The sequence below is a fragment of the Acinonyx jubatus genome, chromosome D2 (genome assembly GCF_027475565.1).
Source record: "Acinonyx jubatus isolate Ajub_Pintada_27869175 chromosome D2, VMU_Ajub_asm_v1.0, whole genome shotgun sequence".
NCBI lineage: Eukaryota > Metazoa > Chordata > Mammalia > Carnivora > Felidae > Acinonyx > Acinonyx jubatus.
The window spans coordinates 51940842-51965898 of NC_069393.1; the positions used below are offsets into that span (position 1 = coordinate 51940842).

The 25057-nt window shown below is 42.1% G+C and overlaps 1 long non-coding RNA gene across 2 annotated transcripts in view; it reads left to right on the forward strand.

Moving 5' to 3' along the window:
* The window catches only part of LOC128312615 (uncharacterized), a 73577-nt gene extending 69617 nt beyond the window's left edge, over positions 1 to 3960 (forward strand). For both annotated transcript variants that reach the window (XR_008292114.1, XR_008292115.1), the window contains one exon: positions 3754 to 3960. This is a non-coding gene — a long non-coding RNA (uncharacterized LOC128312615). The remainder of the gene's footprint in view (positions 1 to 3753) is intronic.
* Positions 3961 to 25057: the final 21097 nt, after the last annotated feature.

Sequence of the window (25057 nt, forward strand, 5' to 3'; positions counted from 1 at the left end):
AGGTACATCCACTCCTCTCCACTCCCTCTGCCTGTTATTAAACTGGTAGTTTTTACAACATCAATAAAGAACTTTCCTACCCAATTACCCCAGACAATAGGCTGAAAAGCAGTTTCGACTATGAAAACTTCGTGTTGGGTTCATTTAGATTGTTTTGCTGTGTCAAATCCTCACTTGAGTTCAAAAGTTCAGCTGAACCATGAACTTTGTAATTTCACAGCAGGCAGCTCTACAAATATAGTGGAAAGTGAAAAAACATACAATATTTAAGGTGGGCTTGTCGTATTGTATATAATCTGGTTAGGAACGGGTGTACGTGAAACAGCCCTTAATTTACAGCACACAGTCACACATCAAAAAGAAAGGGAAGCGAAATCAAACCAAACTGTTCCTTGAATTACCTGACCTCCGAGGCTTCCAAGGGAACATTTGTGACTAATCATTAGTGGACAAACTAAGGCCGGCTAATCTTCTTAATAAATTGTGAAGTCTTGTATACCTCTTGGTTTTAGTGGTGGCTTTTCTGCCTGTCTGGAACCAGCAGCATATCAAAACAAAAGGGTCATGACTTCATGTATTTGTTAAAGTTAGAATCTGTGTTCTCATGGAACTCAGGCTTGATTTGACCTGGTTACACAAGTGTAGGGCGAAGCGAGAGTTTCATGAGAAATGAGAGTAATGCTGTGTTTTCACTTGTCTATTAATAAACACACACACACACACACACACACACAAATGAAGTTCAAGAACCCCTCGTTTTGTAAACCTTGTGTTTGTGCAGCTTTACCTTCAGGGGTAAAGCAAACAAGATAACAAACTCCCTTGGGTTAGGTTGTCTTTTAGCTTGTCCCCGGCACGTCCTCAACACCATGGCACACGACATGATGCCACATCAACATTTTCTTCATTTGTTACAAGGAAATGTGTTTCCCATTGGTTTTTACGGTGCAGCGCGTATACGTGAAGGGGCAGCTTGAGACAGATGGCTTGGGGCGAGGGAGTTGGTCTGAGCAAGGTGAGTTTTTATACGACAGTTGTTTATTCCCCTTTATTTACCAAGAGGTTGGTCTATGGGTCATGAGAGCAAAGCTATGCTCGGTCATTTGTGGAAGCAAAGAGGAAGAGAAGGGGTGAGAAGGTCAAGTCCTGTGACAGATGGCTCCTCGTGAGCTAAATGGGACTGGCTTTTTGAAAGCAGTTTCCCTCTTTTCTGACTTTTATCTCAGAGTTGCCAGGATTTTAGCCATAGCCAGCTCAGAACACTTTTTAGAAAATTCCCCCAGTGGAGACAGTCAGATGATATCCTATTGTCCTTACCAGTGTGCTTTTCCATACAAGAAGGTCTAGTCCAGTTCAGTCAAGAATCGGTGAAACTTTCTGTTTTATTTTCCTGACATAAATCATCACAATAAACTCAGTGCCTCCCACTGAGCAGCACAACAATAAAGGCGGAGAGGGTAGAGTGAAGACTGCATTTGGCTGACCTAGTTAAAGGCGGTCTGTCTTCCTGGGGTGTAAGGCTGGAAGGGGAAGCGGGGATCACCGCCTTTGTGGCTGGGTGAACGGGGCTGCTCAGATTTGACAGCCTGGCTTCTGGTTGACCTGCCCTTCATAGTGGGGCTGTGTGTCTCCTGAGAAGGCCAGTACAGGAGAGAGTTGGTGGCATTCTTTTAAGAACTTGTACAATGGTGAATAATGACCGGAGTTTTCATTCATTCAGAAAGCATCCACAGAAAATACATGGCAGGGGGAATGATTGGCATCTGTCAGGCAGAGATTGGGTGGGGAGAGGAAGAGACTTCTGTGGGGAGACACTAGGGGGTGAAGGCAGGGGTCTGGTCTGGTCTGTGCCCCTTGGTTGTGTCTGCAGAACAGTGGGATAGGGGTATAGGCTCTCAAGGGACAAAAGTGTGCATGGCAGTGACCCCAGAATAAAAGAAAGATGTGTGGGAAAGCAGGAAAGAAAGAAAACTTCTAGGGGGCAGCCTGAGATGATCTGCATGGGCTTCAGAACGGCTGAATTGAGGGTGTTTGCCTGGCAGGGGTGGAGGTGGTGGGCAGCATTTCACATGCAGGAAGAGTCCAACTTTCTCTCACTGTGGATCTCTGCTCTGTTCCTGTGACTAACCTGCCTGTATGGATTTTACTCTGCATTAGTTTTTAGGACCAAGCCCCCAAAGCTGTCCAGAGGTCACCATAACTGGCAGCTACTGGTCCTCTTCTTTGCATCAGTATGTTTATTATCTGTAATCCTTAAACAGTCTGCCTAGGTATGTGCCAGGATCTGTAGCTTGCGATTGAGGAGATAGAGACCCAGAGGTTAAATGGCTTAACTGGGTGCACCCAGCTACAAGGTGGCAGAGATGGTCTGGGAGCCAGCTCCCCTAATTTCTGGCCTCAAGGGGAAGGGGTTTTCACTTGAGTCCTTGGGTGGTGAGGATAGAAATGGCAGCCTTTGAGAACAGCCATGGGCTACCAGGAAGACAGTTTGGGTCTGCACTTTCATGCTCTGGGATGGATTGGAGAAGATGAGGTGACATCCTTGGCCAGGTGGGTCCCAGCCTCCCTCCTGAAGCCACAAGCCAGGTTTTGAACCTGGATTCCTGTCCAACAGGACTTTGCAAAGAAGAATAAAGTTCTTTTTGGGTCGTTTGCAAAAACTGTCAGTGATGAGAAAAGCAAAAGTGAAAAACAAGCTCAATTTGCTACACACTTCTCAACCTCTTTTCCTTCCATTCTCAGGGCCTTGAACCTGCTTGGGGGGTGCTTAAGGCAGCGGCTGACCGTAGCTGTGTCTGGATTGTGCAAGCCATCCTTTACACCAGAGCTGATTGGCCGTGAGGGCTGCCAAGCTCTGAACCTGGCTGAAAAAAATCAGCTGGGCTGTTTGGGAGGGTTTGACTTTGGGAATCTCAGCAACCAAGTGTAGGGAAGTTGAAGCTGAAAAGGCAGAATCAGGAGGTGTTGAAAGGGGAAGCCATTCCAGATAACAGGAACAGCATGATCAGATCACAAAAGTGACAGGCCATCTCCACCATGTTCAGTGGACTACCTTCCCCAAAGTGGAAGGTCCGTGGAAGGAGATGGGGAAGAGGGCGTGGCCCATGCTGGAGGGCTCGGGGAGACCCCCAGATGCCAAGCTAAGGACTTTGGTCTATAGATTATAGATAGGAAGCTTTGAAAATCAAGTATGGGGGAGGGAGGCAGGAAGGATATTTTCAGAATATCAACCTGTGGCAGTGCGTACTCTGGCAGTGAATGGATTGAAGGATATGAATCTGGCAACTAATTAATGTAAGACAATAATCAAATGTCATAATCACAGTTTGGGCTGCCTCTTAAGCTAAGACAAAGATGATCATTATAGAAATAACTTGTGTCCCTGCTGTCTCCTCTATTCTCAACTGATTGCTGGTTTCTATTTATTCACCACGTATTATTTCCTACTTCTATTCTGTGTGCTTGCCCCTCTGCTCAGCACCAACCACCTTCTGCTTCATATAGTTATTTATGTGTTTGTCTCCACCACTGCAGCACCTCCCTGAGGAATCCAAATGTTCAATTTGAGTCTGTTTCCTAGAGCATGCCTGGACTAAGATGACTGGAGCCAAGGAGATCTCTATCAAAGAAATAGCAACCCTGCCTCCTAGTTCCTGAACTTGGCTTCCAGGGTGGAATCTATTATTAAATAAATAAGGTATTAACCAAATCAAACAACTTTTAATGACCCAGAAAAAATACTTCAATTCACAGAAAAAAGTCAAGAGAAGAGCAGACATCTCAGCAACACGGCTTGCAACGGAGTTCAAGAATGCTGGTAGTGATGTGCTTTCACAGTTAATTTTGCAAGACTTCCATGCAGTTTCCTGGAGAAGGTGGACTCCTACCCTCCGGAATTGTGTTTTACATGTGCTCATGGATGAGCAAGAGAACTAGAGGTCATCATTCCTTCCTTGCTTCAATATGTATAATTGAGCCTCACTGTGTCAGGGTGGGGGGAAGCAGATGTGCTAAGTACCCAGTGTGAATAGGGGTCCTGCAAAGGCTGGTTCAAAGGAGCATGTAGGAGAGAACCATCATTTCTGCTGTTGGGGGAGTGTAGGGGTCCCGGAAGTCTTCCTAGAGGAGATCAATTTTGGACTAGACCTTTGAAGATGACAGGCCATCTCCACCATGTTCAGTGGACTACCTTCCCCAGAGTGGAAGGTCTGTGGAAGGGGATGGGGAGGGCATGGCCCATGCTGGAGGGCTCGGGGAGACCCCCAGATGGAATGGAGTGAAGGGAAGAACATTTTAGGCAGGGGACACTGCAGAGGGGCTCAGGGTTTTTTAGCAGGGCTGCTGTTGACATTTTGGCCAGGACTGTCATAAGACACGGCCGACTCCTCAGTACACTGCACATGGTTTATGTCCCTTCCCCACCTAGCACTCCATAGTGACAACCAGAACCTTTCAAACATTTCCAGAGGTTCCAAGGTGAGAGGGGACCTGCGGGGAGGGGTGGCGGTCAGTGCCACCCTGCATGAGAACCACCGTAGAGAGTTCTTGAGGCTTGCGTGGGAGGGCGTCACTATTGTCCAGGCCTCTGGAGAATGTTGGACCTCTTCCTTAGACTGTGGAGAACTAGTGCACATTCTGGACAAGGACAAGACCTAGTCAGAGGGATCTGGGTTTATAAGGGTCCCTCTGACCTCATGGTAAGGGGTAGATTGGAAGAGGCAGAGTCTGAAGAGTACAAAGTAGATCCCTCCCTCCCTCTGTTCTTCCTTCCTTCCTATTTTTTTTTACCAACACACAATTAGTAAGTTAATTGTTACCTGCTTTTTTGGGGCCATTTGCTTAGGAATTTCAAAGAGTGGAGGATCTTTCCCATGAACTGCCATACTCTCTGGAAAACCGCTTTTCTGAAGTGGTTGTAAATGATCTCAGCTGCCACACCCAGGTCTTGTGCTTTGTTTAATCCTTACATGATGAGGTAGGAATGACTGCACCTATTATATGGAAGGGGAAACTGAGGTTCAGAGGTCTGAATCAAAATTCTGGACTTTGAAGCACTCGACTATAGTGACTGGGGGGTTTGGGTTAGCATTTCACTATTCACATTTTTTTCCTAATCAGCAGTGTGGTACCTAAGGAAACATCTCTGAGAGATGGGGACTGGTTCTTTTGCCTTGCTTTTCTTTCTTCCATCAGCTTTTTAGGATGATGAGAACTGTCCCTGTAAGCCTCAGTATGGGCCACCAGGCTGTCGTTAGAGCTTTTGCCTGATGTAAGAGGCTCCAGGCCTCCAGTTCCCCTTTGGGGAAAAATTACTTAACTGAAAATCATTCACTGCCCCCAACATGTTTAGCCAAGATGTTCTCATTTTCTCAGAGCCAGAATAAACTGGCAGGGTGCTAGAGTCAATGCCGGCTGGGACCCACGTGTGCTTCCGCTGGCTGGGGAGTGATAGACGAGGCAGCAGCATCCTTCAGCTCAGACTTTCTCCCGGCCTGATTTATTGCTCCCGTCTCTTGCTCTGGCTTTTTGCTAAGATTTCCTTCCAAAATCTTCACTGTGGATCCAGGATTGTCCATGTGCATTTTTGCTTTGCCACTGTTGGCGGAGAGATTTGGGTGAGTGCCCTGGCGCCACCCACTCCTGCCTTATCTGCAGGAGTCATCTTTAATCTGTCAAAACCCCGGGTCCGTTCACATGCTGTCAAGGGTGGCTCCCATCCAAAGCCACTTCCACCCCTTCTGCTGCTCCCGCCACATGGTGGCTGAGCAACCAGCTTCAGGGGCTCGAGGCCACAGCCCAGACTCTTTGAATCCTCACCCAAGGTCTCCTAGTATGCTGTCTGGTCCGTTGCATCAGAGATCTCTTTGTGAAATAATGCAATAATGTTTTCTCAAGAGAACCAGAGTAGCCATTTATTTTGGCTCCACCATATTGATTCAAGGAAATCTCTTCCCTCTTCTTTAAATTGTTCCTGGAGTCAGCAGGGTTTTTGTGCTCAACCATTTGCCCAGGGCAAAACCCCTTCCATCCACCCCCTCTGGGTTATATTTGCCAAAGTGGGAAAACACTCAAGCAAAATATCTTCCCCAGAATTAGTGAAAGACTCCTTTTAAGATAGTTAATAAAAATCAGGCATCTCTTTGGTGTAATTTTTCATTTCAGAAGCCAAAGTATAGCCTGGCTTTTAAGACCTGCAAGCAGCACAGGGCCTTTGCTGGGCGGGTTGGCGTCTCTTTCCAGACGCCTGGAGCCCTGGAGTCCCCACTTTGAGAAGGGCTTGTCTGTGTGCATGTCTGCCTCTCCCTCTCTCACATAGTTTACATTTTCCTGTCATTGCAATGTCACTCCAGCTGCACTGTTCGAGACTAGTATTTTTATTTTTGACCTTGGAAATTTTTTTACTCCTAGTGCCTCGACACAGTAAAGCTGGACTATGAGTCTTCATGACAAAAATTTCTCTTGTGTTTCCCCAAATTGCAAGCCATCTAAGACTGGTCTCAGGATCTTCTTGTGTCAGCTGCTGCCACTCAGTCCCTTTCCTTTGGGGTGGTAGTGAGGGCGGGTATGTGTGGTTTGTAAGAATTCACAAGATCTTTTATCTTTTCTGATAAACACCATCCCACACCCATCAATACTCTCAGGTCTCACGGTTATTTTGGCCCCTTGACTAAACTCACAGGAGTCTTGGTCAGGGTTTCAACTCTGAAACCTCAAACCGTTTAACAGCTTTGATATGGTCAAAATGGTTGAATTGGTCATGTGTGTATGTCTCAATATGGCCATATCTCAAGCTTTTCTATCTTTCTGAGAATTCTCTAGACTTTTGCACACTTCCTCCAGCATCTGCTCCATTGGGCTTAAAGTCCTTGGGATAATTTTGGCAATTTGTTAGCCACCTGAAGTGTCAGATTCTTCATCTGTAAGATGGGAGCGATATGGACCTTGCAGTGTTGTGAGGATTAGAAGCAGGGTACACGTGTTGCTGAGCACGGTGCCAGGAACACAGCAGGGCATTGGGTAAATGACTGTGACAAGAGGATGTTAGTGATATTGACAGGTGAGATGAACACAGCTTGATTCTTCTTTTCCCCGATATATTCTGATCTCTGTGGATCTGGTAACCTCAGATTCCCAAAATTGGAAACAAGGGTGAAGATCCACTATATATGGAGCTTCTAGTATGTGCCACGGTGTTGGCTTAGGTGCCTTCATGTGCTCTTTCGTTAGTCCTCATCTCAGGGCTCTGAAGTGGTGCTAATAGTCCCATTTTATAGATGAGCACACGGAGTCTGAAGAGGCTGTTAATATATCAGTCAAGGCCCTTGGTGACAAGCAACAGATTGATTTAAGCAGAGAAGGAATTTATTGAAAAGGTTTCAAGGAGCTCACAGAATCACTGGGAAGGTTAGAGGACAGGCTTAGAAAACAGGGCGGGAACAGGCTTAGAACGAATGCTCTAAGGTGTGCAGCCAAATCCTCACTACAGAACTGTTCCCCTCTACCACCAGCCCTGGACCCTGGGAGCTGCCGTCACCACTGCAGCCATTTGGAAACCGGTTGTTGCTGCCACTGTCACTACTGCAGAAAGAATTCTTTATCTTGCTTCATGAGTCAACAGCTCCCAATTCTGAGTCTGGGGTGGACATCTGCTTACCCCAGCTTGGATCAGAGGCCCCTATCCAACTGCAAGAGAGGCTGGGAAAGTAAGGATCTGGCTTTCAGGTGAAGAAAATGCATGTTCCGAAGCTCATTTGGTGTGGAAGTTTTCAAACATAGAAAGGGAATCAGAAGTTAGGGTAGCCCAAAAGTCATTAAATATCTACCACATTAAGTAATCTGGATTCATCACCCTACCTGAACACACCCAAACACTGTTACTGTGTGACCTTCCGTGGGGAGTGTCTTTGCCGTCTCCAAGCATCAGACCTCAAGCCCTTTCCCTTGACAGATTTTTATTTGGTTCTGTATAATTATTGGTGCTTATAATAAAATACATGTTAATAATGCTCCCTGCCAAACCCTCGTTGGTACCTAAATGAGTGAAAGGGGCTGGAGGCTGAGGATCCCTGAGTGCACAGTCTTTGATTCATGGGTGGAAAGCATTCCTGAGGTGGTCTAACTCACCTCTTCACCTGTAGTGGAGAAAAGTCCATGTGGGCTGCCATCAGCTGTCACAGATAGATTGTGTCACTCAAAAGCCTTACCCTGCCCCAGAGTCTCATCTCATAGAACACTGGGAGGGAAGGAAGCAAACGTCCTCCAAAAATAAAATCATACTACCAGATAAAGCAAAAATTGGTACAACCTTCTTGGAGGGCAGTGTAACAATATGCAAGCATAGGAGCCTCAAAAATGTTTGTGTCTGATTCACAAATTACTTTTTTTAGAAATTAGGCCTGGGGAAATGTAGACAGAAATGTGGAGAAAGTTTATGTTCCAGACTATTTATTTATAAGAGGGTAATTTATGCTAGAAAAATATTGGTCCTGATTTAAAAAAAAATACACATCATACCCACACATATTCATATGAAAAGTCCAATAAGAAATATACCAAAGTGTCAATTTTATAATTGTGAGATTATCTCTTGGGTGAAGGAATTGTAGTTGATTTTTAAATGTTATTTTAAAAATATTTTCTTGGGACTTCCAGAACTTTCTACAATAGATATGTACTTCTTTTATAATTAGAAAAATAGTATGTATTACATTTTAAAAATTCCATCAGATAATACCATCTTCAAAGAAACCCCAACAAAAAAGAAGAGTTAAACCAGTTTTCAGGGGAGAAGCATGGTTCCATCCATCCCTAGGGGCCATCTGGGTAGAGGGCGAATTAAAACCTAAAAGTTTAAAGTCAATCAGTTTGTCTTCGTGGGCCCTAGATGGGGAAAACTTCAGTCATTTTCCTTGCCTGGCACTCTTGTGGTCAGAGGATGAAATCCAATCATGGGGTCAGTTGGGTTTATACATTCCATGGCAAACCAATTTGGCCATTTCTCTGCATTTCCCAAAAGTTCTCTGACTTCCTAGACAGGAATTGTGAGCACAGGGAGACCTTTATGCTGGTTCCTGCAGCACATCTGGTTAACAGCATGTGCCAGATGGGCCCCCTTTCATCTGGGGAGAGGGGCAGTAGGGAGAAAACGGGCCTCTGTAGGTCCAAGGAACTTCCCCAGTGGAGGCTCCAGTTTTTGGTGAAGTATTTCAAGTTAGGATATAAGTGTATCATGTTGGAGTCACAATGTTTTTTAACTTTAGGGGAATATGCTTTTTATTAGAGTCTGCCCACCTGACTTTTGGGTTCATTGCTCAGCCCATAGATGTTTTAGACAAACTATTGGTTGGTTTCTGACACCATGATGCATTACATGAGTATTCACTGAACATCTACTATGTGCCTTGCACTGGGGAGACAGCAATGAACAAGACAGACGTGGTCCCTGGACTCAGGAATCTCGCTTCCACCAGTAAGAAGGCACATTGCCCTGGTGTGTCTTCTCACATTTGGGGGCAGACTGCTGACTTTTTCCACTCATTAACCCATCTGTTGTCTGGTCTGCACCTAGCCTCTGATCCTACCAGTGTCTCCATCACATTAGACATGTTGCGTTGGAAGTAAAACTAGAAAATGTTAAAGTCTCCAAGTCCAAGAATAGTGATAAAAAAAGTACTGCTGGAAGAAGGTGAATGACTGAGTTCATCTAGCAGTTGAGAAGAAACAAAAAAAAGGATGAGATAGTTGAGTGGCCAATACCAACTAGGGGAGGGGAGTAAAAGGAGAGAGGGGCCCAGATGTAAGCGTCGCTGCAGTTGATGAATCCGCGGCATGGGAGTTGCTCAGTCTCTTCCCAGGAGCTTCTCCAAGCTGTGCCTTTGCCCTCTATGTTGTCTCAAACACTGTCTTTCGTTCTCCGTTCCTTGCCAAAACTCTGGAAGCCAGACCCATTCCTTCTCCCCTTTCCCTGGTCACCAAACCCCTCCTTCCTCCTACCTTTAGACCTGAATATTCCTACTGAGGCACTTCCCATACTGCCAGCCCAGATGGGCCTTATCAACCTTCATATCTCATGGCAGGAAATTTCTCTTTATCCAGAAACCAACCAACCAGATGCCTAGTCACCGAAATGCTCACAGTTCTCTACAAGACTAAACACTATTTTCAAGGACTTGGAAATTTCTCAAGAGCTTAAAATGCCTTTTCATTTATTAAATATGGAGGGGATGGTGCTTTGAAAAGTTGTTGGCTTCTATATTTTGTGCCATTCTTCAATAAAAAGAACTAATTTTATATGCTTTAGCTATAAGACTTCTCAGAGTGTAGGCAGGAAACAGAATTGACCCCACATGGTTCAAATTAAGGGACTTTGGGGAAATGATCACTTAATAGAGGGGTAATCAGGGTTGAGGGAACCTCCAAGGGAAATTGGGGCATCTAGAGACTAACAACCGTGGGGATCCAGCACCACTTCTGGACCTGAAGGGGCAAGAAAAGGAGCCAGTGTTACTGGAGAGCACGTGAAGCTGGTGCCTTAGAAGGAGCTGGTGAAACCACAGCCTCGGAGGGATGCAGCCTCCACCAGAATCAGATGCTGAAGCAGAATAGGAGCAGAAAGAAATAGGCTGACCTTTCTCCTCTCACCTGCTGATCTCCATTAGCCAAACCCCACTGGCCAAGGGCGAAGTCAAAAAAGACAGATGATGTAGTCCCTAAGGGGATCAGCATCCAAGGACACAGAACAGGGCAGAAAAGGATAGAATATGGATTGGGTCAAGGCAGGAATGAGTAGAATTTGGAAAATAACCAGGACAGATATTCTCTCTCCTACCCAGAATGTGGAATTACTCCGAGCATTGTTTTCCATCAACTCGTACTAAATGTCATTTTATTGGTCAAACCTCCCAAGAGTTGTGGCTTGGGTTTTTTTTTCCTCCCACAAAAGCTTTCTGAAAGTCATGGCTGGTTATCCTTGTAACATTATCATTTTCATTTATTTAAAAATATTTATTGGGTATTTACTATGCACTAGGCACTATTGGAAAAAGTACCATTTGCCCCCCCCCCATTCCCTTTCATAGGGATCATTTCGCCTTCATTTTTTAATAAAATACCAAATAATCCTTTCCATTTGGACCAGTATTTTTATAACCACATCTGCTTTACTTTTTTGGTGAATTTCAGTTTTGTTTGACTTGACTTGACTGTCCTGGACAACTGAATCCCAAAGCCTCTCTGAATCTAACAAAGTTTACAGGTTTTTTTCTGGGCTAGAACTCAAGTTATTTGTGTGTGTGTGGGGGGGGGTGTGGGTGTGTCCGCGTGCGTGTGCGCGCGTGCACATTTGCAGGAGCAGTACTTTTAGTTCTGTGAACTTTCAAAATAAAACTTGGTATTAATGAAGGTAGATAATACTTTAACAAGAAAACAGTCCTTTTGAAGAATCTGTCCATATCAGCGGCACTCAAATTTTTTACTGCAGCCCACAGTAAAAAAAATACATCTTATATGTGAACCCAGTTTCATGAAACAATACTCACTGCTACCTTGTTTGATGTATTTTTTCTTTTCTTTTCTATTCTATTCTATTCCATTCTATTCTATTCCATTCCATTCCATTCCATTCCATTCCATTCCATTCCATTCCATTCCATTCCATTCCATTCTATTCCATCCTGTCCTATCCTATCCTATCGTATCTTATCCTATTTCTTTAAAAAATACTGATAGTAACCCCCTAAATTGATTTTATTACTGTATTAATGGGTTGCACTCTACAGTTTGGAAAGTTTTGGTCTACATAATATGTTAATACTGTTTTTAAAGTAGACCCAGCACCAGAATCTATATTTAAAAGGTGGTTAAGATGACCTAAATGTTTATTTTTTAGCCATCATCAAATGTGTCAGCCTCACCATTTTTCTTTCTTGTAAGAAAGCCAAACTGATCTGACCAGCAGCTCTCCTCTTGTTCTGCCTCTAATCCCAGTCTGGTGGAGGGTCCCGCATTTACTGCTGGTTTGGCTTGTGGCTGGAACTGATTGGCAACAGGCGTGGGCAGCTGTGGCTTACCAAACCCTCTTTGTAAACACCACCAGTGTTTTTTGTTTGTTTGTTTTAACCTGAAGAAAGCTATGTTAGCCTTGCAGTTGCTGGGGGGAGGTTCATTGCAAAGACAGTACAGGGGGTCCTGGGTAGACACCTGTATCATTGTGGGGGGGCTGGAAGAATTTAGATGGGAGTGAAGTCCTCTCCCGCCACCAAGACTGGGAAGGGACTAGGTGGATGAAAATCACTGCTGCTATTCATTGGGCACTTACCATGTGCTAAGGGCATTCTATACATTACCTCACTTAACTCTTACGGCAATCCAGTGAGTAGGTATTAATATCCTCAGAGGGAAGTGTTAGGAGGAAACAGAAGTTCAGAAGTTTTATAACTTCCCAAAGCTCCCATAGGTTGTGCAGCCAAACTAGACACAAGTTTTATCCTTTGCCCATGAGACTATAATACTACCTCTTTTGTCTCTAATCTGGAAAGAGGACCAGGTAGAAAAACTTCCTTTTGCTCCTGGAGCATTGGGGGTGGGGTTTGGGAGATGGAGGCTCTCTTCTGGTTTCTGGGGTTGCATTGGGGAAGATGCCATCCCTGCGTCTGGATTTCTCAGTTAAAATTTAGAATTCCTGGTGTAACGCAAATAATTGGAAACTAGACGGCAACTAATATTACCATTCAACTTTATAATAATATCAATGCATTTCTAAGAGCCATTTAAACTGTGCTTGTCATTCATAATATGGTCTCTATGGGGAAAAAGCATGTCAAGTACAAATAACACATTTTTGAAATACATTTAATCTATGAACTGTTGAATGCATGCATTAATGTATGCAAATTATGATTCCATATCTGGTTGCTAGTCCTACCCCCATGATAATGCAGTCCACATCTCCATAGCTACAGGAAGAGAATCAGAAACCTTGGAAATAAAGAGACATCATAGGCTTCTACTACAAAAAAAAGTTAGAGCGGATACAAAAAAGATACAAGACTTTCTAGGAAAGATTGGTGAGAGTTTTAGAAAGAAAGAAGTTAGCAGAGATTTGATACTCTGAGAACCAAGGAAGAATCAGCATGTGCATTAAAGATGTAACTTTTGGGACACCTGGGTGGCTCAGTTGGTTAAGTGACCAATTTTGGCTCAGATCATGATCTCGTCGTTCAAGAGTTCAAGCCCTGTGTCGGGCTCTGTGCAGACAGCTCAGAGCCTGGAATCTGCTTCAGATTCTTTGTCTCTGTCTCTCTCTGCCCCTCCTCTACTCATGCTCTGTCTCTTTCTCTCTCAAAGATAAATAAACATTAAAAATATTTTTTAAAAGATGTAACTTTTAACAATCTTATAGGCTGCATAATGCTAACATCCTATAAGCTGGATAGTGTATTAACATGTTTTGTGAAGACCTTCTTCGAAACTTGGCTTAAAAGAGCCAAAGCAACAGGTTGATAGTCCAGATCAGAGACTAAATACAACTTTTTTGCACTTAGAATTTTTAATTTTCTTTTCTTTTTTTTAATGTTTATTTATTTTGAGAGAGAGAGCACATGCGTGTGTGAGCAGGGCAGGAGCAGAAAGAGAGGGAAAGAGAGAGCATCTCAAGCAGGCTCTGCACTAACAGTTAGTGCAGAGCCAGATGTGGGGCTTGATCTCACGAATCATGAGATCATGACCTGAATCGAAATCAAGAGTCTAACACTTAACTGACTGATCCACCCAGGTGCTCTGACTTTTCCATTTTCTTTATGTAATATCATTATAGTTATGTTTGATAACTGAATCAACCAGAGATTTTTAGGTCTAATGGATATTTGTCTATCCTATATAAACATTAGTGAAGTATCTCCCTGGGTTTTAGCTTTCCAGAGCTTCAATTGTCCATGAAATGACTGTTTTGCTCATTACATTAGTCAAAAAGAAAGCAAGGTGAATCAGTTAATAGTTATAACTTGAGATGGGGCTTGGGGAGAGCTCCTTTGAGATATGTTGCCCCAAATTAAACATGGATAATAAAATTACAAAAGAAAGAAAGAAGACAAGAAAAAAATCATATACAATTGTGAAATGCTTATGTTACTTAAGTAATACAAGTTCCAAGGTTGTGGACCCAGAGAAGCAAATGCTTGTAGTGCCTAGGAAGTAATATGCATCCTCCAAAACCCAAGGCTCTGGAAACTTCTTTTATGTTGCTATTCAGAGAGACGTCCAAAGGATTTGTAATCAGAACAGTTGAGGCATTGGTTCTGTGCAGGTGCTGCCTCTGGAAATCATTCATGACGTTCTACTTGTTTTTTAGCTGTGAAAACAAAGATGTTTCCATTAGATTTGACCCACTGAAGAGAAAGAGATTCTCAGCTTCCTATATAGCCTCCTTCCAGTGTCCAGACATTCTGTCTTGGGGAGTAGACCATCATGGAAGGCTCTTTCTGGAAGCTGCTGCTTGGAAGCCAGGGACCAAAAGACCCAATATTTATGGCAAGCCACACTATCTTAAATGTGGGCTCTGGATTCTCTAAATAAGTTCCATTTTCTTCCCCGTCTGCCTTGGTGTATGTGTAAGGAAAGGGACAGAAAACCAGATTTGGGGCCAACGTGCAGAAATGCTATGTAGATACAAACGTAGGGGCGATTAGAAGAGCCGGCTCTCATTAAATGGGATTTGCTCTCTTCCAACTGGACATGCACAGGAGTTGGTTTTTAAAAAAGTATTAACTTATTTTTTTTTCCCTTCAAGCTTAGCCAGAGACCTCATGGAGGTCTAACTCCAAGCCAAGCTTGATCTGTTTTAATTCAACCACTGTTGATTTATGGCTTAGCAAAAAATGTCTGAGAATTTTTTTAAGCTAAAAAAAAATTTTTTTTACCCTAACTTGACTCTCTCACATCTCAAATACAGCTGAAGGGATATTTCTCAGACTTTCAAAAGACAAAGCCATCTTTGGAATGGAAGGGAGCTCTGAAAGCTTCAAATCCCAGTGAGAAATCCTTGATAGTTTATATACAAGTAAAAACAAATATATTGGAAGGCTATCTGACACTTTAAATATGTTCATTTGATTCTCCTTGAATAGAGACCAGAGTAGAATCAACCCAAGGTCAAAGGGGAGTTGGGGGGTATGGCGAGGGCATTCTGAGTTTGCCCCAGAAAGAGGGACACAAAAGTCCTCTCTCTTCTTTCTTTTATTCCCCACCACCTTCTTCTTACCAACCCCCATTCCCAAAACAAAACAAAACAAAACAACCCCGAAACAAAAAAGTCCCTCTCATTGTCCAGTCAAAAAACAATCTGTGGTGAGTTTTCATCTCTTTCTACCTGGCTCTGGAATGTATGTTTTTATGCAATATAAGCAGGAGTTGGACTAATAAGCAATTACCAACCATAAGAAGAAAACCAATACCAAGTCCATCATCTCTTCTAGCACTAACATTCTCTGCCTTCAGCAGCATTCAGCTGGGTTGTGTGATTTAACTGTTCATTGGCTGTGTTTGTTTCTTTTATTTTTTCCTGTGTGAGCATCCAGGAAGATTGTAAGCTTGGTGAGGGCAGGAACTGATCATGTCTTTTGTCTCATTTCCCACAGCTGTGGCCTCCAAGCTTCCACACATCAGCACATTGACTGTCGGAGGGGGTCCCGGGCCTCAAAAGAGTGTGCAGAAAGAACAAACAAAGGTAAAGGTGTTTTTCTTCCTGATGCTGAGGAAGAACCAAGAGTATAATTCCTGATAATTGCATTGTGCTCTTCTTCCTGAGGGATCTTTGTGAAGAAGAAGGGGCATTCTCTGCCATCATGTATTTGTGCAGTGTGTGTTTCTCTTCTAAGTGCATCTCTTCGTGCTTATACAGCAGCTCTGCTCAAAAATATTAATACATGTCTGATACTTAGACTGCCTTGGCCTAGACCTGGAATAACTGATTTCACTTCTAATGCTTTAAATTTCTTTCATGGTTTTAGTTTTCTAATTTCATGATGACAATTAACTCTTTAGAGACTAAGGCCATATCCATGTTGTGCATTCGCTTTCTTGCCTTGGATGTCCTCTTGCTTGCATATCAGGTAATGGATTAGTGGGCAAGACAGAGACCTGGTCCTGAAAACACATGGAATAATGGAGCAGATTTGTATTAAGCCACACAAAACAGTTTGGTGTATATATCTTTTGCCTAAACATGATACCAGTGTTTAAAAGTGAATTTATAAGAACAAAATAGCTGACATTTATTAAATATTTGCATTATTTTGTGCACCGGGGAAAGCACTTCTTATTTCATTTAACCCTTACAACAATTCTAGGGGTCATTACTATTTACAGTTAGGTGCTATTGCTGCTGAAAATACCACCAATATTCCATAGGACTCATTTAGTCCTTGCATCGGTTTATGTTGTCTTTTGAGTATTTATCTTGTACTGCATGAAGATTTTGTAGCATTTATTAAGTATCACATCTGTGTTTGTTATATTAGTTGCTATAAGAAAAAGGTCCCCAGGACCAGTTGCTTAAAGAGCAAAAACATTTAACTCTCTCTCTCTCATGTAAAAGGCCAGGAGGCATACCACATGGCTGTTCATAGACCTTTGCTCCTTCTGTATTTTTCTCCACCATGTCTTAGGTATGGCCTAGTGTTAAGGCATTAGGCTAGAAGTGGCATATATTATTGCTACTTACTTTGGAGAAAACTTAGTCACATGGTCACACCTAAGTTCGAAGGAGAGTAGAGAATGTAGCTGCTGGCATCCAGGTGTCCAGCTATAGTTCCATCACTACGAAAGAAGGGGTGAATGGAATTCAGTGAGTAGCTCACTATGCTCATTATAGTCCTCAGTAAATGGAGGGGCACCTGGGTGGCTCAGTCAATTAAGGATCTGACTCTTGATTTTAGCTCAGGTCTTGATCTCAAGGTTGTGAGTTCGAGCTCTGTGTTGGGCTCTGCACTGGGTGTGGAACTTACTTAAAAAAAAAAAAAGACTAAAGTTATAATCTTCAGTAAATAGACTGTAAACAGTTGGAGAGCTAGGCCTATGTGGTATTCACATTTGTCTCTATCACAAGGTTAAACACCTGCCACAGAAATAGCAAACACTTGACTCACATGCCTGTACTCACTGCTCTGATATTTATGGCAGACATCACTAATCAACCCTGGCACTCTTTCCTGCTGGACCTGAATGAGACCTTAGAACCCTGTGTAACATAATGCCCTTGGAAGCTGCGAGCAATAAGTAGGAATTGACAGGATTTGAATCCTGTTAGCCTTCCCTGATTATAGGTATTTAAATATTCAGTAAAGGGAAGAAGGAACTATAGTCTTTCCCCCTTTATTTCCATGGAAACAGATACTTGGTTGTTGCAGTGATTTTAAAATATGTCTATAAATTCTTTGACATGCCTTTCTTCAAAAGGCAGAGTTTAATTCCTCTCCCCTTGAATGTGGGCCATTGGTAACTCACTTCTAACAAATAGAATGTAGCAGAAGTAATGCTATGTGGCTTCTGAGACTGTCAAAAAAAAGATATAGCTTCTACCTGGTACTCTCTTACTTTTGAAATTCTCATGTTGGGGAAAGCCAGCTTCCATGTCACAAGGACACTCAAGCAGTGCTACGGAGAAGTCCATGTAGAGAGGAGCAAAGGTCTAACAAATAGCCACCATCAACTTGCCAATCATGTGAGTAAGCTACCTGGGAATTGGATCCTCCAGCCCCAGCCAAGTCTTCAGACAGTGCAGTCCCAGCCAGTATGTGACTGTAACCTCGTGAGAGATTCCAAGCCAGAACTGCCCCACTGAGCCACTCCCAAATTTCCAACCAATATAAGCTGTAAGAGATGATAAGTGGTTGTTGCTGTTTCAAACTATGAATTTTTAGGGTGATTTATTATGCAACAAGTAATTTAGACTAAAGATGAATGAAAGAAAGAAAAGAAAGAAAGAAAGAAAAAAAGAAAGAAAGAAAGAAAAGAATTGCCTTCTCAGAATGAGAACTTGTGGAATGTCAGGAAAAATTAGATCGTGATAGGGACAAAGGAAGGAGTTGATGGAGGACCCAGTTCCTGGTGGTTGATGGAAGCCAAGGCAGGAAGAGCACTACCATCTACCTCTAAGTTGGAAGGCAGGGGGCATTTAGTCATCCAACAAGAGTAAGAGTTCATCTTCAAGGAGACCTGGACATGGATAGGTGCCCAAATACAAAGAACCATTTAAATGGTATCTACAGTGTCCAAGGGTGCTGAGAGGGGGAACAAAGTGATAAAGATTTTATAATTATTTTTTGGTTGTTGGACTGTTGTTTCAGTGACAGCAGCTCCTGGCTTGGGCTAAGCCAGGAAGGAGCTCATCTCTATTAGGTTATACAACGCTTACTTGATGTTTAAGGAAGAATCAATAGGTTCACAAGAAATAGAAGCTAATAGTTACTTTGTGGTTTTCCCAGCCAGATTGATCGTAAGAGCTGCCATAGCTCAAAATTTCTCATTTCCATCCATAAGGAGACTTGAAGACACCTTCCTAATCATAATCCTACCCACATTATCACATGGCCTGGTTACAGTCACCCTTAGGGTGCTCCCAAGGTATCTGGTTCCCCTGGTGCTCTTCTAAGAGCCCATCCATCCACATAATGCTGATGCAAAAATGTTTCCGTCCTCTCCCTTCTGCATGGTTTTGTTTTCCGGTCTAATTATGCTTTATACTCCACTTGCATCAATGGGGATAAACCCAGTTTAGCACCCACTCTGTGCCCTCCCTCGTACTCTAGTGCGGGAGTTCCTCTGCACTTGAGATTGTATTACATTTGATTGTGTGTGCATTCATGCTCTTTTGGAAGCAAGTAAAGAAATACACTTGAACTTTTAAAAGCAAAGAGAGGTAATTTATTAATGAGATTCAAGAATATCTTGCTAAATTTAAGAGCAGGAATACATCATGGCATGGCGGAGTTGGGAAGTGGGAAATGAGCATAGGGAGTTCTTGCTGTGCTTTTGTCTGGACCTCTGTGACATTCACATTGTGCACCAGCTCTCTCTATATTTGGTCTGCGGGGCAGATGCTAAGTTACCCACTGTGTCAGAATTCACAACAGTTCTAGACAGAGACTAGACAGAGACTCTCTTTCCATCCTAATTCTGAGTTCTTAGGGTAAGGACTTTGATGGCTCCTGGGGGGCCATCAGAGTGGGTAGATGGGAGGCAATTAAAGGAATCACTTCAGTTTCTCATGCCCACAGACTCCCCAGTGTGCCTGCTTCACCAGCGCCAGATAGGACCAGGTATGTATAACATGGGCAGGTGACACAGATTGGATCCTTGCTCTGTTTCTGGTATATATTTGTCAGGACTTGTTTGGTTGGAAGTGACAGAAATCCAACTCCAACTCACTTTTGAAAAAATGATTCCTCATTATCTCCTATAAGCACATCACAGCAAGTCAGGATGGAGTTATCTCTGGCACGATCAAATCCAGGGACCAAATTGTAATGAAAATGCTCAGAGCTCCAATTATCTAGGACTTAATATGCTGCTGACTCTCTGCTAGATGCTTTACTTAACACCAGTGGTTCTCAAACTTCATTGGGCAGGAGACTCACCTGCAGGGCCTTTCAGAACACTGATTGCAAGGCCAACCCCTGGAGTTCTGATTCAGTGGGCCTGGGTTAAGGGCTGAGAATTTGCATTTCTAACAAGTTGCCAGGTGATGCTGATGCTGCTGATCTGGGGACCACACTTTGATGACGATTGACTTAATATTAATTCATTTAAGATGTACAGAAGCTCTGTATGTTATCATATTCCTGATTGTTTAGATGAGGAAACTGATGCTCAGGAGGTCACAAAGATAGTGTCGGCCCTATGTATGATCTGAACCCAAGACTATTTGAACTAAAGTTCTTGCAGTGACCACCGAACATACTGCTTTCTTCTGAGGTTCCCCCCCAACTTCAGCTTCCTGTTTCTAGTTTACAAACAATAGAACCTACACCTCCAAGACCAAACCAAAGCTCTCCAGAAAATCCCAAGAAAATCCTGAGCACGTGCGGCTTCTGCCTGTGGTGGAGGAATGGGCGCTGAACCCAGAGCAGCCGTAAGAGAGAGGCCTGGCGGCCTGCAGAGCTGCCTGGCTTGAGCGGGGCTCCCAAAGGGATTGTGGCCTCGTTATGGCACCCCCTGCCCCCTCCCGGTAACTGACTTGAACTTTTCTTTCCCTTCTACAGTTTATTTGGCATTCTCTGGGTCCTTAATCCACAGTCATTTGGGTGGCAAAAAAAAAAAAGGTGGAAATGAGCTTTCTGCAATGTTGATTTTTCTTTCAAATTCATGACGATGTGGTGTCCCCAGGAATGGTTATTTTCTTCCCTTTCTCCCTAGCGTGAATTCTCAAGTAAGTAGCAAATGATTTCAAATGCATGCCGACTACAGTGGACAGCTGCCAGGAGAGAAGTGAAAATAAACTGGTGACAGGAAGTGTCACAGTTCACGGAAAGGGCAGCGAGGATATAGTGGAGCAAGCCCATGACACTTCTGGTCCACATGCTGAAAGACTTACCCGAACGGGCTGGGCAGCCACAAATCTCCTAGTAATTCATTAAGTAAGGAGAAACGCTCCCAGAAACATTTCTCTCCTCTCCTAACACCCTTTGTCTTTTAATTTCCAAACTCTGGGTTCATTCCTAAGTCAAGCAAGCCTGGGTGAGTCTCTCTAAACAACTCCTTCATTCGTGATGGAACACTGCAGCCGACTAATGCTTTGACTCTTAAGTGTTTTAACAGGCTGAGGAGGTTTCCAAGCTTTAGGACCACAAGACGGATATATGATCAGTGTGAACTACAAAACAGCATCAAAAACAGCACGAAGGATGGGGGAAACAAAAGCGAATCATGTGGAACTTCGCCCAGGAAAGGGATTACAAAGTTAGAAGGAAAGTTACAGGGCTCAAAAATTGTATTAGAAGTTAGTCACAAGATAAAGTAAGATGACAGAGTTGAGGTCAAACATATCAATCCTATCAATCAATGTGAATGGGCTTAACTTGCTTATATAAAAGAAAGATTTTCAGTTTTGCTAACACAGCAAAATCCAACATTCTGCTGTACACAAGAGATACACCTAAAACAAGAAGTCCTGAGGTTAAAAATAAGAGGATAGACAGAAATATTAAATACAAATTAAAACCTAAAAGTAGAGTTGCAATCTTGGTATGTGACAAGATGAAATTCAAATCACAGAGCATTACGGAGACAAAGAAGGAGACTGTAAGATGCTAAAGGCAGCAATTCACAATGAAGATATATCAGTTGTTACTGTTTATGCAACTAACAATTGGAGATGCGGGGATGCAGGGGAAATAGAAACCCAGCAATACTAGGTGAGTTGAATACATCTCTCTCATCCCAGAAAGATCAAGTAAATGATAAAGATATAGAAGATTGAAATTCATAACCAATAAGGCAGCTCTTATAGATCTGTGTAGAAGTCTGAGCCTCCGTAGTAGTGAAAACACCCTCTTCTCAAGTGACCGTACCTTAGGCCACAAAGAAAACCTAAATACCAAAGAACAGAAAGAATACTCTTTGATTACAATATAGTTGAAACTAATAATTTTTAACAAATAGAAAAACTAAGACAATTTCATCTGAAAAGTAAAAAAACAAAAATCATGCTAATAAATAGCTGTTGCTCAGAGGTAGAAGTACCACATGCAATTGTAGAATTCCTTGAAAATAATAATGAAAATACATTCAGCGAAAGCAGCTAATAGGGGAAAAGTTTAGCATTTACCTCTATAAGCACAAATAAAAATAAATGAATCCAGCACCCCACTCAAAATGATAGAAAAGAACAATGAAGTAAGCCAAAAGGATATAGAGGAAAGGAATCAATAAAGATAAAAACAGAAATCAATGAGTTAGAAAGTAGAAAAAGAGTAGAGCTAATAAATAAACCCAGGGCTGAAACAATCAATACAATATACAAACGATCAGCTAAACTAATTTAAAAAACAAATGGTAGAAAGCATAGACACATTAAATTAGAAATGGTAGCAGTGGGTAAGTGGGGAAAACCATCGAAGCAGAGGAAATCTGAAAAATGCAAGAGTCTGTTTTTTTTTTTTTCAAGTCTATTCAAAGGTACTTGAAAACCTAGATGAAATGGATAATTTTCTAGAAAAATACAACTTATATAAAGTAATCTCAGTAGAGACAGGGTCTTAACACACCAATTACCAAAGAAGAAATACAAAACATAAAGAGTTTCCCTACAAAAAAGCCCAGGCCCAAATGGTTTCACAGGGAAACTCTACCAAACGTTTAAGAATCAGATAATATGAATTCTACTTAGGAGCAAAGAAAAAGAAGAAAAACTTCAGATAAATTAAGCATTTGTGAGATTAATAACTGTAATGACTGAAACAATGTAAAATCTGTTCATTTCACATGTTCATCTGTTCAAACACATGAATCGATACTATAGATACCAACTGGTAATGATACTGAAACAAACAATAGCAACAGCATTTGCTTGTCACCTTTGGAAGATACTAGCAATCTTTATTTTGAAAGATAGCCATTAAAGGGAAAGAATCAAGCATTTATCTTTCTTTTCCTGTGTAGACTGTATATTGTGATGAAAGTTTCTTTTTACAAAAACATTCCAGCTGAAAAATACAAAGTACTGATAAGTTTAGAATATCACTGTTTTGTAACCTCTAACAAAATTCATGGATCTGAGCTATGCTCATTAAAGGCTGCTCGCTTCTCAAAAGGTCAGATCAAGAGACATTACATGTTTTCCAGTGGAAGTCCACTGCATCATCCATAATACATTCTTGGCACAAAATCAAACCCGGAAATGACCAAGACTCTAGCACTACTAATTTACAAGGAACACATGGTCCAGAGGAACATGTGAAGTAATACCGCAGGGATACAATCAGCAAAACCCAAACTACAGAGACTCTGCGGGACAAATGACTCAGTTTCCTAAACAAGCAAATTGCAAGGGGAAGAAGAGATGGCGAGGGAATCTATAGATGAAAAGAAATTGAAGAAACATTAACCAATCCAACATGTGGATGTAATTTGGATCCTGATTCAAACAAACTGTGTAAAATTTATGTGACAACTGGGGGAAATTTGGCCACTGACTGGTAATATGATGATATTAAATATTTATTGTTAGTTTTTTAAGGTGTGATATTGGTATTAGAACTTTAAAAAAGGACAGAGAGTTCATGTGTTTCAGAGATGCATTCTGAAATGTTTAAAGATGAAATTATATCACATGCTATTTGCTCTAAGAGATTGAAGGTGGAAGGGGAGAAAAATAAATGAGGCTGTAACTAAAATAATATTGGCCAGGAGGTGGTATTTAAGAAAATTGGGTGAATGGACGTGGAGGCTCACTATACTATTCTTTATACTTTTGTGTATGTTTGAAATTTCCCAAAGAAAAAGGGGTTTTGTTGTTTTTAATTAGTTACCATTCTGGATGATTGTTATATTTCCCTTACATGTTTCTGTCTTTCACAATGATAGTGATTTACTTTAAATAATGGGAAGAATGCTTTTTGGCAAGGAATAAAACTAAAAATTTAGTCACTGCCTAATTTCTTAGTAGCTCACTGTGCAAAGTTTGATAACACCCAATGTTTATTGAGTATTTATTATGTGGCAGGTATAGTCCCAAGTGTGTATGTGGATTCACTTATTTATTCTTAAATACATTCTTATTTTTCTCTTAGAGATGAGGAAGTAGGAGCCCAGAGACTTTAAGTAACTTCCTCAAGATAATACTGCTGGGAGACACCTGGCTGGCTCAGAAGAGCATGTGAGTCTTGATCTCTGGGTCGTGGGTTTGAGCCCCATGTTGGGTATAGAGATTACTAAAAAACAAAAACAAACGAACAAAAAACACATAAACTTAAAAAAAAAAAAAGATAATACAGCTGGTAAGAGACAGAGCTAGGATTTGAACTCAGGCTGTCTGGCTCCAGATCTTACTTTGGAAACCATGGTTTTATCCTTGCCTCCTGACTTCATTAATTGCTTAGTAAAATGTTGGCAGCCCCAACCTCCTCCTCCTCCCGTAGGAACTTCCCATGTGTGTTCTGTGGACTATTACACTGTCACTAAGAATCTGGCTCTTGTTCGTGGCATTGTGGCTGACCTTGAGCACCAAGTCACTTCATTCTCTGAGCTTCAATTTTATCACCTGTAAAATGAGTGGACTGGACTATTTGATGCTGACTCTTGCTGTGTACCAGCTGTGTAGCCTTGGAGAAGTTACATAACCTGAACTGGATTCTCCATTGCTGAAAAAGGGGATCATTATTCCTGCCTTAGAGGGTGGTTGAGAGGAAGCTGAGAGGCCATGTGTGAAAAGTGTGGGTCCCAGCCTGTCACAATAATAATGATAGTAATGATGGCCATTATACTCTTCCTAACAAGAAGAAAGGCTCATTTGCCGAGGGAGATCATACTGGGCCTTGCGAGGGCATGCTGGTGACTCTTTCTGTTGAGGGGATTCCACACTAGCACAGGCAGAGAATAAAGATGGATGCAAGTCCTTGAGCTGAAAGGACAAATTCTGCAAGTGGCATTTATTAAACCCCTACCATTCTCTAGATGCGTTACAAATATTCCCACATTCAGGTATGGCTTAGCCTAGCAGGGTGGATGTTAACAATATCCCCATGGCTAGTGAGTGAGTGGTAGTTACTGAAAACCATGCTTTTTCTCCTTTATCATCTTGCTCTGCTGATTTTTAATTAGGTTTCTTATGTGTGCATAGGGTCTTACTATTGCATTTAACATGAAGATGCCTGAGTCATAAAATAGGGCTTTTTTTTTTCAAGTACAAAATGAATCAATGCTCAATATAGCAAATACAAAAAAAATCCACAGAAGTAGAAAGAAAAGACAATCCACTGGCAAAGCTACTACCTAACATTTAGAGATAATAATGATTAGCATTTTCTTCTAGTCATTTTTTTCTTTTTCTTTTCTTTTCTTTTAT